This window comes from Carcharodon carcharias, chromosome 1, assembly GCF_017639515.1.
Source record: "Carcharodon carcharias isolate sCarCar2 chromosome 1, sCarCar2.pri, whole genome shotgun sequence".
Classification (NCBI taxonomy): Eukaryota; Metazoa; Chordata; class Chondrichthyes; order Lamniformes; family Lamnidae; genus Carcharodon; species Carcharodon carcharias.
This window is the reverse complement of record NC_054467.1, coordinates 135,563,777-135,575,973: the sequence shown is the minus strand read 5'-3', so window position 1 is coordinate 135,575,973 and position 12,197 is coordinate 135,563,777. Positions and strand designations below refer to the sequence as shown.

At 45.3% G+C, this 12,197-nt stretch overlaps 1 pseudogene; it reads left to right on the top strand.

Moving 5' to 3' along the window:
• The first annotated feature begins 8,207 nt into the window (after positions 1-8,207).
• LOC121275340 lies at positions 8,208-8,584 on the top strand (annotated as a pseudogene).
• The last annotated feature ends 3,613 nt before the right edge of the window (positions 8,585-12,197 follow it).

Sequence of the window (12,197 nt, the reverse complement as noted above, 5' to 3'; positions counted from 1 at the left end):
CTACATGATACCTCATCCCGCCCATGGATGAGGTTTCATGTTTTTTCTACTTCTCGCTGAGGCTGCTGGCCTGCCCGCCAACCTTAAAGTTGGACGGACAGGTCCACTAATGACTTTAATTGATCCTGTCAATGGCCAATTGAGGCCATTGACAGGTCGGCGGGTGCGCAGCTGACTTTGCTGCGCCCCCGCCTTCCTGAAAATTTAAATGCAGTGGGAGTTCCACCCGATGTCATCCCACATCATTTTACGCATCGGTGAGCGGGCCCCACCCCCACTTGCCAACGGTAAAATCCTGCCCTAGGATTATTATTAAATCAGCATGACTTGTTTCTTTAAAAAGATAATAACAGTAACTAGTGCAGTAACAAGGCAAAATGTCCCAATGTGCTTCAAGGAATGTTTTCCAACAAAACCTAATAATAGACTAAAAGTATTAATTAAAATAATCCAATTGCTTTACTTTTCACTCTTTATTTCAGAACAATTTATACAAAATTATAAATATGAGTCCACTTTTCAACCTCAGCCCTACCCTTGGCTGATAGATGATAAACGTGCTTCCAAATAGCTGGTTAAAAGATAAAGTTATCATTGTGACTATTTAGCTCTTGAGAGATAAACCCTTCATCCTATCCATCACTATGGCTATATATTTCTATTTCTGCAGCATCGCCCATGCGACAATGGCTCATTCTCATAACTTTGAACTTTAGTGCTCAGTTCAAACAGATCCGATTTTGGCAGTTCCAAGGGCCTTAACCCACAGTGTGGAAGTCAAGAATTCATAAAGCAGATGTGAGGGTGGATAAAGTTTGTTCAAGTGTCATGATCTGAAGATTTTTTAAATCTCCTGCCCTTTAAACTTAAAATAAGACAGGCTTAAGCTGTCATCCTCAAAAAAAGCAACCTTTGACCCCATCTTCCTTGCAAACTACTATGCCATCTCCAAACTCACTTTCCTCTACAGAGCCCTTGAATGTGTTGTTGCCTTCAAAATTTGTTCCAATCTTTCTGAAACTCCATGTTTGAATTCCCCTAATCGTTTATGCCCCTGCCACAGAGTCAAAACAGCTCTTATAAAAGTCAGAAATAAAATTCCACATGACTGTGAGAAGGGTAAACTTTCCTTCTTGACCTGTCCAGAACCATTTAATACGGGTAACCACATCATCTGCCTCCAATGCTTCTCCACTGTTGTCCAGCTGGGTGGGACTGCTCTCACTGGATTCCATGCTTATCCATCTAATCATAGCCAAAGAATCAATTGAAACAGCTTCTCTTGTTGCTCTAAAACTGTTACTTCTGGGGTCCCCAAGGATCTATCCTTGGCCTTCTCCTATTTATATGCTGCTCCTTAGTGACATCATCTGTAAGCACAGTTTCAAGCCCAGAAGACATCAAAGGAAAACATATGTATATCAATATCATCCTGGCTACTTTATAAAGTTATTTATTTTTAAAAATGGACAAAGACTTTACACGGACTGAAGCTTGACTAGCTACAAATCACACAAATGGAACTCCTAGCCTTCAGAAAACAACAGGGACCCGTTATCTCTAAAGAGGTACTCATGCCCCCTGTGACTGCAGACATCAAATTCCAAAGAAATGCACAAAGACCCTTTACATTTCTAAGGCAGAGCCTGGCCACAGATGATAAATCTGTGAGGACAAAGACTCTGAAACTGCTGAAACCTATAAATGGATGCAGCATTACCCCATCTCAAGAATCAAGACCAGGAATATACATCGTTTACCCAAACCAAAGGGAAGAAGTGGGAGTAATGTCACATGCACTCCCCCCACCCCCATCCAGGCTGCTAGAACCTCTAATATTGTCTTGGGGAGCTGAACTCAGACAATTTCCCATCTTACATCAACAAAACAGTTGCAGAAACAGAGCTCTGTCCAGTTTTAAATTGTCTGCCCCTCATTGACACTGTCTTCTACTGGAATGGCTGAACTTCTGCACCAGTGCCTACTGATTCATCTCTACGTGCTTCTCCCATCGTGGACGTCAAAGTGGATCACTCCGCATCAGTTTTAGCTAGCTAACTGCTCTAAAGGAATACACCATTGGACTTTTGATTCTGGACTCTGGACTCAGGTGTCTGTGAGTCTTATTTTGTCTGTGGCCTTTGCCTTGTACCTTTCCTTTCCTTATCCCTCTTTTATTGTGTGAATGTACCAGGGTTATCCAGTGACAACCCCTCCCTACATTTTGAGTGTGAGTAAAATAAACTAACCCTCTGATTTTACTCTATCTTGAGTTTGTTGCGGGGTTATTAATAGAGGATTGGATCACTCCAAAAGCTGGATGGTTGTGGAAACTATGCCACTACTTATAAAGAGGGAAATCAAAAATCAAATGACACCTTTCAGTTCATGCTCGAGTGATGAGAGGAAAAATCGGGGCTGTTTAAATTTAAAAACCTCCTGTCTGTAACAGAAATTGGAAGCTCAAGTTCGGGAAAAAATCCAATTTGAATTTGACCAGAGTCCAAGTTAAGAGACGAGCCAAATTTGACATAAAAAAGCCAATTAGAGCGAAGAGGAAAACCTGGTGGCTGGAACAACTTTTAAAACACAAATAACTTACCACAGGAAAATTCCTTTTCCCTAGCACTAAGAAAATGGTTACATTTGAAGCCCAGATGTTTGTTCAGCAAAGGAATTTAAATAGTGGAATTTTGGCAGCACTTAGCACAGAACAATTGAAATCTGCAGCCGCGAAGGTACATGGTGATAAACCACAGGCAGTGCAGCCAATGGCAACCGAATAACTGGTCACAGGCTGTCTGGGCCACTCAAAAGAAATGAACTGATCCAGTTGTTGGAAGAACTTTTGGATCTCACATTACCAGCAGAGCAGTTAAATGAAGAGCTCAATCATGACTCCAAATTCGCTGCCCTCGCCAATTTTGAGCTGGAAAAACTTAACTTGCAACTAGAATTTCAGGAGATGGAAAGAGACAGAGTAAGAGAGAGGAAGCATGGAAAGAGAGAGGGGAAAAGAAAGAGTGAGACAAGGGTACAGGAGAGGGAAAGAGAACACCAGCTCTGAAAAATTGGAAATGAAGCCAACAGCTCAAAGGGAGAGAGAGGCCAGACAATTGGAAGCAGCAGGGGAACTCTCTCAGTGCCCAGTAGGACCCCTTATCCCCCTAACCCAGAACCACTTTCCAAGGCCACAAGTGTGCAAGATTCCTACCCAAATTTGAAGGGAGTGATGTGAAGTCATTTTTTACCACTGTTGAGAAAATAGTAGGGCAGCTAAAATGACCCTCAGACATCTGGACATTTTTAATTCAAGGGCAATTGCCTGGGGGAGCCCAAGAGGCCTATCCCATGCTGCCTCTTGATATTTTCCTAATTTATGAGCAAATCTACATGGCCATCCTAAGCACCTACGAGTTTGTTCCAGAGGCATATCACCAACAATTCTGGACTGCTCCTACGAAGCCCACACAAACCTACATCAAGTTCTAATGGCTGAAGCAAATAGCATTTGACCGATGGGTAAGCTAGCAGTGTTGGAGGAATTCAAAAATTGCCTGCCCTCCAAACTGCAAATACGCCTAGAGGAGCAGAGAGTCCTCACATCTAGGGTGCAGCAGTCATGGCAGACAGCTATGATCTCATCCATAGGCCTGGAACCTCAGGCAGATCCTTTCCAAAGAGCATTGGAAAGATAAGCAGGGCGACCTAAATAGGAAAGGCCCCCTACCCAGAAAAGAAAACACAAAAGAGGGTAAGAGAAGACCCCCTATAGCCTAAAAGGAGAACTCCCTGAGGCCAGTGTGTTCTCATTGCAACAAAATGGACCTGAATGCTGGAGATTGCGAGGCAAGCCAGTTGGCCTAGTAGGGCTTCACATGAGTAGTCCCCCAAAGAACACCACAATGGGTAATGTAGCAGAGGAGGCAGGGCCGCTTGCTACAGAAACTTACCCTTCGGGAGGCATGGCACTATGTGTGCTTGAGCCAGACAAACTCCTAGAGAGCTTCTGGAGTTTTCTCCTTTCAGGAACAGTGTCACCCTACCCATTCCAAAATGTGAGCAAGTCCGTGGTTCTGCTCCAGGACGCAGGGACCTATTACCCCCCACCCCCAATCCCCCAAGCCCTCCATGCAGGCCAAGGCACTGAGCAGTGGAGTGGGAGGAAGATCTGTGTTTGCACCCCTCCATAAAGTCCACCTAGAGCATGGCCTTGTTTCAGACCCTGTTACAGTAAGGATTGTCTCTAAACTACCAATAGCAGTAATCACTTTCCCTTTTGGGAACTATTTGACTGGCAGCAAGTTGCTAGACAGCGAAAGAGGCCAATACTAAGCAGTAGAAAACTGCAGAAGGGCAGGAAGCTGGGAAAGGTCCTGAGGTCTAAAAGGGTGGAATAGCACCCATAGAGTGCTCGAACAAGAGTGGCTCGCAGACGGCAAGGCTGAAGACAGGCCACTAAAATTAAAAGGGGTGCAGAAATGGCACCTAGAATCTGAAACAGACTCATCAAGTACCCCAGAGTTAAATAGGGACTAGAGAAATCCTGGACCAGGGAAAGAAATAGTGAAGCAGGGGCCCCATGTAGCCAAAGAGCCTGAAAGAAGACAGGGTTCTTCAGCCCGGAAAGGAAAAGGTTAAAGACTTTCCTGAAGTGTGGCTAGCAGAATCCTTCTTTCGGCGTAACTAGGGATGCAGGGAGTTCCCAATCTAATAAGCAGATATGGAGTGAGATGTCTCCCCCTGTTGAAAATTCATGAGGGAGTGTGGTCAGAGCTGCACCTCCACTTGAAGGCAGTCGAGTTCCAAGGGCATGGAACAAGTTAAGAGAGCACCCATTCCCCGGCCAAAGGCCCCAGCCAGGAAGCGATTGATTGGCCTAGCCAGTAGCAGAATGGCGAATTTATATGTGGAGCAGAAAAGTTCCCAAATTGGCCCACAAAGAGTGAGGATGATATCTCATGTAGTTGAAAAGCCAGCAGGAGGTACAGCAAGAGCTGACCATTCCCCAGAGGGCAGTAGTGACCCAAAAGACACTGAAACTATCATGCAACTGACCAGCAGAGGGATCCTGACCAGACTGGACCTCATGCTCCATAGTGCAAAATCACAAGATGACTGACAGCGTTAACCACCCAATTTAAAATGATCCATAAACCCCCATCAGGTTACAGCACTGTAGCCATGTCTGGTATAGATGCAGGAGAGGCTCCTGCCAGAAGGTTATGTTCCTATCATCCAGGCCCAGAAAAGCTGGCCCAAGTTCAAGGGCCAACTTCCTGCCTGTTGCCACGCCAACTTAAAGCACCTTGCACAGGAAGCTAGAATTCTCGAATTGTGCTAGTGCCCGAGCTGTACCCTGAATTTGTTGAAGAAGCCAAAGTCCTTTTAAAGCACCCCACTCTCCTGACCCTCAGCCTAAACTCAGTCCCTGTGTCCAAACAGCTGAGCCCACAGGTTACCAACGTGGACAGGCAAGAGCTAAGCTGGACAACAGCTCTGAGGTTCAGAGGGATATGGGTGTCCTAAGCATGAATCGCAAAGGGCTAGAATGCAGGTACAGCAAGTAATTAGGAAAAATAACAGAATGTTATTGCTTATTTCAATGGAAATTGAATACAAAAGTAGGGAGGTTATGCTTCAGCTGCACAGGACACTGATGAGGCCACATCTGGAATACTGTTTACAGTATTGGTCTCCTTATTTAAGGAAGGATGTAAATGCATTGGAAGCAGTTCAGAGAAGGTTTATTAAACTAAAATTGGCAATGGGCAGCTTATCTAATGATGAAAGGTTGGACAGGCAAGGCTTGTATCCGCTGGAGTTTAGAAGAGTAAGAGGCAACTTGAGTAAAACATATAAGGCAGAATTTTACACGTCGTGGGCAGGTGCCCATCCGACACGATCGGGTTTAAAATAAAGCAAGAAGACATCAGGCAAGCACTTCCAGGCTTCATTTCAGGACTCATTGGTGTCTCCAAGGTCCCCAGAGAATTTTGACCATGTGGACCCTTCCAGGTATTCAGACAGCCTTCTGAAAGCCTGATAATGGGGATTGTGCTCTCCGCTGGAGGCACCTCCTCTGAGAGGGAAGAGAGGGGCAGAAGGGAGAGGAGGCCAATGTAGCCTCCAGGGGAGCAACCTGTGGGAGGAGAGGTGCAGGCTCAAGGGACACAGAGCCAATAGGAAGTCCAAGGTGGAAGGGGCTGCAGAAGATGCCACTATCCTGCTACCAGGGTTTACAGGTGGCAATGCAGCTACCTCAATATGTTGGAGGTGCAGTGCCGAAGGAGTCTCCACTTCTCCAGGGAGACTGTGACCTCTATTCATCAAATGATAGGCCTTGAGATCACCTCCAAATGTGTGGGTCGACACCCCACGCCAGTGGCTCCGAAGGTCACGGTGTCCCTCAACTTCTATGCCTCCGGCTCTTTCCAGGGGCCGGTGGTCAGTCTTTCTGGTGTGTCCCAATCAGCTGTCCATAGTTGCCTCAGGTTAGTGACAGAAGCTCTGTTCATGTGGATAATGACATTAATTCACTTCTGTATGGACGAGGCTAGCCAGGCAGAGCGAGCCAGAGGCTTAGCAGTGATTGCTGGGTTCCCCTGCATCCAGGGTACAATCAACTGCACACATAAGGCTGTCAAGGCACGAACAGGTCAGCCGCGTGCCTTTGGTCAACAGGAAGGGCTTCCACTCGATGAACGTACAATAGTTTGTGACAACAGGATGCAGATTCTGCAAGTCTGTGCAAGGTATCCTGGCAGCTCCCATGGTGTTTATATCTTCGGACACTCCCAAGTGTCGAGGCTATTCAGTCTGACTGGATGGATGGTTGCTAGGTGACAAGGGCTATCCATTGAAGAGGTGGGTTATGACGCCTCTCCGCCATCCAAGAACAGAGGCAGAGCAGCATTATAATCGCAATCATGCATCCACAAGGCCAGTGATAGAGAGGACCATAGGTCTTTTGAAGATGCGCTTCTGATGTCTGGACCCTTCAGGACATGCACTAGAATACCCCTCAGGGCAGGTGTCACTGATAGTGGTTGCATGCTGCACTCTCCACAATCTGACACTGGCAAGGGGGAACTCAATAGAGGAAGAGGATCTTGAGGCCGCTCCACAGGCCACAGAGGATGAATCCAGTAGTGAGTCAGAAGAGGAGCACAGTGAGGAGAAAGCTGAAGGCATGAAGCTAGACCTCTGTATCCTTCAGGGAGGCAGGGACACAAGGACGCTTTGAACAAATGCTCCTTCAGCTAGGCTGCCAAAGAGCTGCTTCCACCTCATGGCATGGCTGCCATCTCCATCCCGGATGTCTGAAATGACACTTTCCTTTGCAACCAATGTCCACTCAGTGCCTGTGCAATAAGGTTTATAGCTACTCACGTCCAGCATTACACAATGGTGTACCCTGCACCAGAAAAAACAGGATGAAGTATACCCAGGCCAGTACGACAAAAACAAAATTTATGTACATTTCTTAATTAAAAAGAATTAACATGACCATCTCTGGTGTTCATTTTCACACAAGTAAACATAAACAAAACATTACAAAACAGAAGATATCCCGTGGCCAGTCCCTCTTGTGCTCATGGTGCCTTAAAATTATGTTTACGAGTGCTTTGTCTTGGTGCCTCCCCCACCTGCTCACTGGCAGCATCATTGGAGACAGCCTTCTGACTCTGTGTCTTGTTGGCTTTGATGACCTTGGAGCCTGTGCACCTGGGAGGGAGCGGTCAGTGCTATGGCTGGAATCTCCCCAGTCATTGCAGCCTCATCAGATGCTATGGTCACTGGCAGAGGGGCGGAGGAGCTGCTGCCATCATCCAGAGCACTCTGAGAGGAGCCTGCAGAGACGAAAAGCAGCTCATCACTCTGGACCTCCCTGCTCACCATTGATGGACGGGCGCCTAGCTGGAATACTGGCTGCCTCATTCATCTCCTGCACTGGCACTGACCTCCTGAGGTCATTTCCTGTGTGAGGGATTGCAGGTCTGAGCACAACTTCAGGAACCTCTGATTCTGTCCCTGGAGCTCCCCTTCATGAGAGTCACCACTCTCTCCATGGAGGAGGCAGTGCACTCAGCCATGAGGGTTAACACAGTGTTCCCGTTCCACAGGGACTCCTCCACAAAAGAGACCATAGCATGCATGCACTCATGGATCTTCACTAGATCCTCCTGCACACTCTGCTGGACATCATGATAGCAGAGGACAAGGAAGCAGGAGGCAAAAAAGGCACCAAGAAAATCACTAAGAAGGCCCCGCCAAAGAGTGGCAAGAAGAGGAAGAGATCCAGGAAAGCAAGTTACTCCATCTACATCTACAAATGGATTAAGCAGGTTCGCCCCGACACCAGCATCTCCTCTCGGGCCATGAGCATCATGAACTCGTTCGTCAATGATATCTTTGAGCGCTTGGCGGGTGAGGCTTCCCACTGGCCCATTACAACAAGTGGCAGACCATCAGCTCCCGGGAGATCCAGACCACTGTGTGCCTGCTGCTGCCCGGGGAACTGGCCAAGCACGCCGTGTTGGAGGGCACAAAGGCGGTGACCAAGTACACCAGCTCCAAGTAAAATTCAACAAGATCTGCTGGGAAAGAAAAGATCCAGCATCTGTCGCCTGATGGATGATTCCAGAGGCTCATCATCTGCCTTTGACTCAGCATCATCCTGGTCTCCAGCAGTCCTTGGACTGCCAGTGCCCTGGGCACTCTCTGCCTCTGCCTGCACCTCAAAAGGCATTGGAAGTAGAGTCTTTGAATGCTTCAAGGCAGAGGTAGATAGATTCTTAATAAACAAAGGGGCGAAGGGTTAATGGGGGTAGGCGGGAGATCAGCCATGAAATGAATGGTGGAGCAGGTCAAAAGGGCCAAGTGGCCTACTCCTGCTCCTAGTTTTTATGTAAGAGCAGCCCAACCCTATGATCCCAGGTCCTGGCACCCACAGAGTGAGATGTCCAGCACTCTCCAGCAGATTGCCCAGAACACCTTGACCATCACTCGCCCCCTGAGTGCTAACCACCCTGAATAAAATCCCCCAGACCATTGAATAGATACTAATTCAGGAGGTTGGAATGCCTGATGCCTAACAGTGGGAAATCAGAAATCTAGCCCGAATGAGCTATGCAGATGTATTTCAAATCCACTCAAGTCACCTAAACTTTCCCAAATCCCAGGACTGGATAATGTCCATGCGGACATCTTGTCCTAGTTTTAAAACACAAGATGAATATGCAGCAGGGAACTGCCATGACCCCTGCTAGCTGTGTGCCTAGTGTGCCTGTATGAATGAGAAAATGCATGTATACTTCTGCACTTGCTATTCTTCCTTCATTAAGACCAGATAAAAGAAAATAAAACAATGAAATAGAATTCCTTTTTTTTCTCTAACAGTGGAGGGGTGGCATGCCCAGAAGGCAGGAAATAAAATATATAAATATCTATATCATCCTGGCTACTTTATAAAATTATTATTTTTTTTAAATGGGCAAAGGCTTTATACTGACTGAAACCTGACTACCTATTACTCACATGAAATGAATTTCTAGCCTTCAGAAAACAGTAGGGACCTTGTTATCTCTAAAGAGGCACTAATACCCCCTGTGACTGCAGAAATCAAATTCCAAGGGACTGCTCAAAGACCCTTTACATTTCTAAGGCAGATCCTGGCCAATGAAGATGATACATCTGCAAGGACAAAGGGGCCCTGAAATGGCTGAAACTTATTAATGGATGCAGCATTAAATATCTCAAGGATCTAGACCAGGAATATACATCCTTTGTCCAAAACAAGGAGAAAGAAGTGGGAGTTAAGTCACCTGCCTAGCCCCCCCAAGGCTGCAAGAACCTGTAATATTGCCTTGTGGAGCTGAATCCAGGCAGTCTGCAATCTTTCATCAGCAAAGCAACAGACACAGAACTCTGTCCAGGTTTAAATTGTTTGGTCCTCTTCAACTGGAATGGCTGAACTTCTGCACCAATGCCAACTGTAAGACTGATTCATCTCTACATGCTTCTCCCATCATGGAAGTCAGCACTACTGGAAAACTGGATCACCCACATCAGTTTCAGCCTGCTAACTGCCCTGAAGGAATATACCATTGGACTTCTGATTCTGGACAATGGACGCACATGAAACAAAAATTCTTATTTTGTCTGTGGTCTTTGCCCTGTACCTCTTTCTTTCCTTATCCTTCTTTTATTCTGTGAATGTATTGGAGTTATGTGGCGACACCCCTACCCTGCGTTTTGAGTGTGTGTAAAATAAACCAACCCTCTAATTTTACCCTATCTTGAGTTTGTGTAGGGTTATTAATAGAAAATCAGATCCTCCAAAACTCATAGTTTAGGGGAAATATGTCGCCACTTATAAAGGGGGAAATCAAAAATCAAAAACACCTTTCTGTTTATGAATGAGTGGTGAGAGGAAAAATTAGTGCTGTTTTAAATTAAGCCCCCTCCTGTCTATAACAACAGCATTAATTTCATATGTACATTGTAGTATATTAGTTCCACATGCACGCTATAGAACATTAGTTTCACATTCTCATTATAGTGCAATAGTTTCACATATACATTACAGTACATTAGTTTCACATACACATTATAGTGCATTAGTTTCACATTCTCATTATAGTACATTAGTTTCACATGTACATTATAGAACATTAGTTTCACATGTACATTATAGTACATTAGTTTCACATTCTCATTATAGTGCATTAGTTTCACATTCTCATTATAGTGCATTAGTTTCACTTGTACATTAGAGTACATTAGTTTTGATTAGTTTTGCATGTACATTGTAGAACATTAGTTTCACATATGCATTATAGTACATTAGTTTCACATGTACATTATAGTACACTAGTTTCACATGTACAGTGTTGAACATTAGTTTCACATGTAGCTGATGACACCCTGTTATAACTCACCACCACCTCTCTTGACTCCTCCATTATTGCTGAATTATCAGACTACTTATTCAACATCCAGTCCTGGATGAGCAAAAATTTTCTCCAGTAAATATTGGGAACATTGAAACCAAAGTCCGGGATTTTCCAGCCCCGGCACCGGCAGGCATTACCGAGGGCAGGACGGGAAATTTGGAGAACTGTTGACATTTAATGACTCTCCAAATTTTCTTCCCCCCCCCACCTCACCATGACGATGCAGGCCACTCTCAGGGCCAGGAAATTCTGCTGATTGTTTCCCCACTCCAAACACTGTTCCCCAGTTACCGTCTCCATCCCTCTCCATGACAAAAGTCTGAGGTAAGCCAGTCTGTTCAAAATCCTGGAGTCACATCTGAACTTGAGATTAGGTTTTGACCTCATATTTGTTCCTTAACTATGACCAACTATCTTCAGCTCTTTAACATCACCCATTTCACCTCATCCCAACTCTTCAGCTTCTGAAACCCTGAAACATGCCTTCATTAGTTCTAGGCTTGCCTATTCCAAAACACTCCTGGCTGGTCTCCCATATTGCATCCTCCGTAAACTTGAGGTCAACGAAAACTCTTCTGCCCGTGTAGCTTGCACCACGCCCCATTTTCCCATTATCTCTGTGCTCACTGACTTAACAATGGACCCCAGTTAAGCAATGTCTTGATTTTAAAATTCTCGTTCTTGTTTTCAAATCTGTCCATGGCTATCCTCTATATCTCTATAATCCCCTCCAATTCCACAATCTTCTGAAATTGCTGTGCTCTTCTAATTCTAGCTTTTTGTGCATTTCCAATTCTAATCATCCCACCATTGGTTTCCAGCCTTCAGCTGCCTTGTCCTCAAATTCTGGAATGCCCTACCTACATGTCTCTGCCTCTCTATCTCATTTTCCTTCTTTAAGACATTTGGGCATCTGACTTTAGAGCTCCTTTTGTGACTCAGTGTCATACTTTGTTTTATAATGCTCCTGTGAAGTGCCTTGGGGCTCTTTATTATGTTATAGGCACTATATAAATTTAAGTATTATTGTTGGGATAAAAAGTACGTTTATTTAGGTGCTAAAGTTCCTTTATGAAAGCTTCTATCTCACAGATGCTTCTTCAGCTCCTGGTGGGTTAGTTTGGTTCCTGGTCCTTGGCATCAGGTAGAGATTTGGAGAATCTGGAGTTAACAAGCATCAAGTCCATTATGAGTACTGCCATCACTGCAGTGTACTGAACATACTAAGAGGGGCATCAG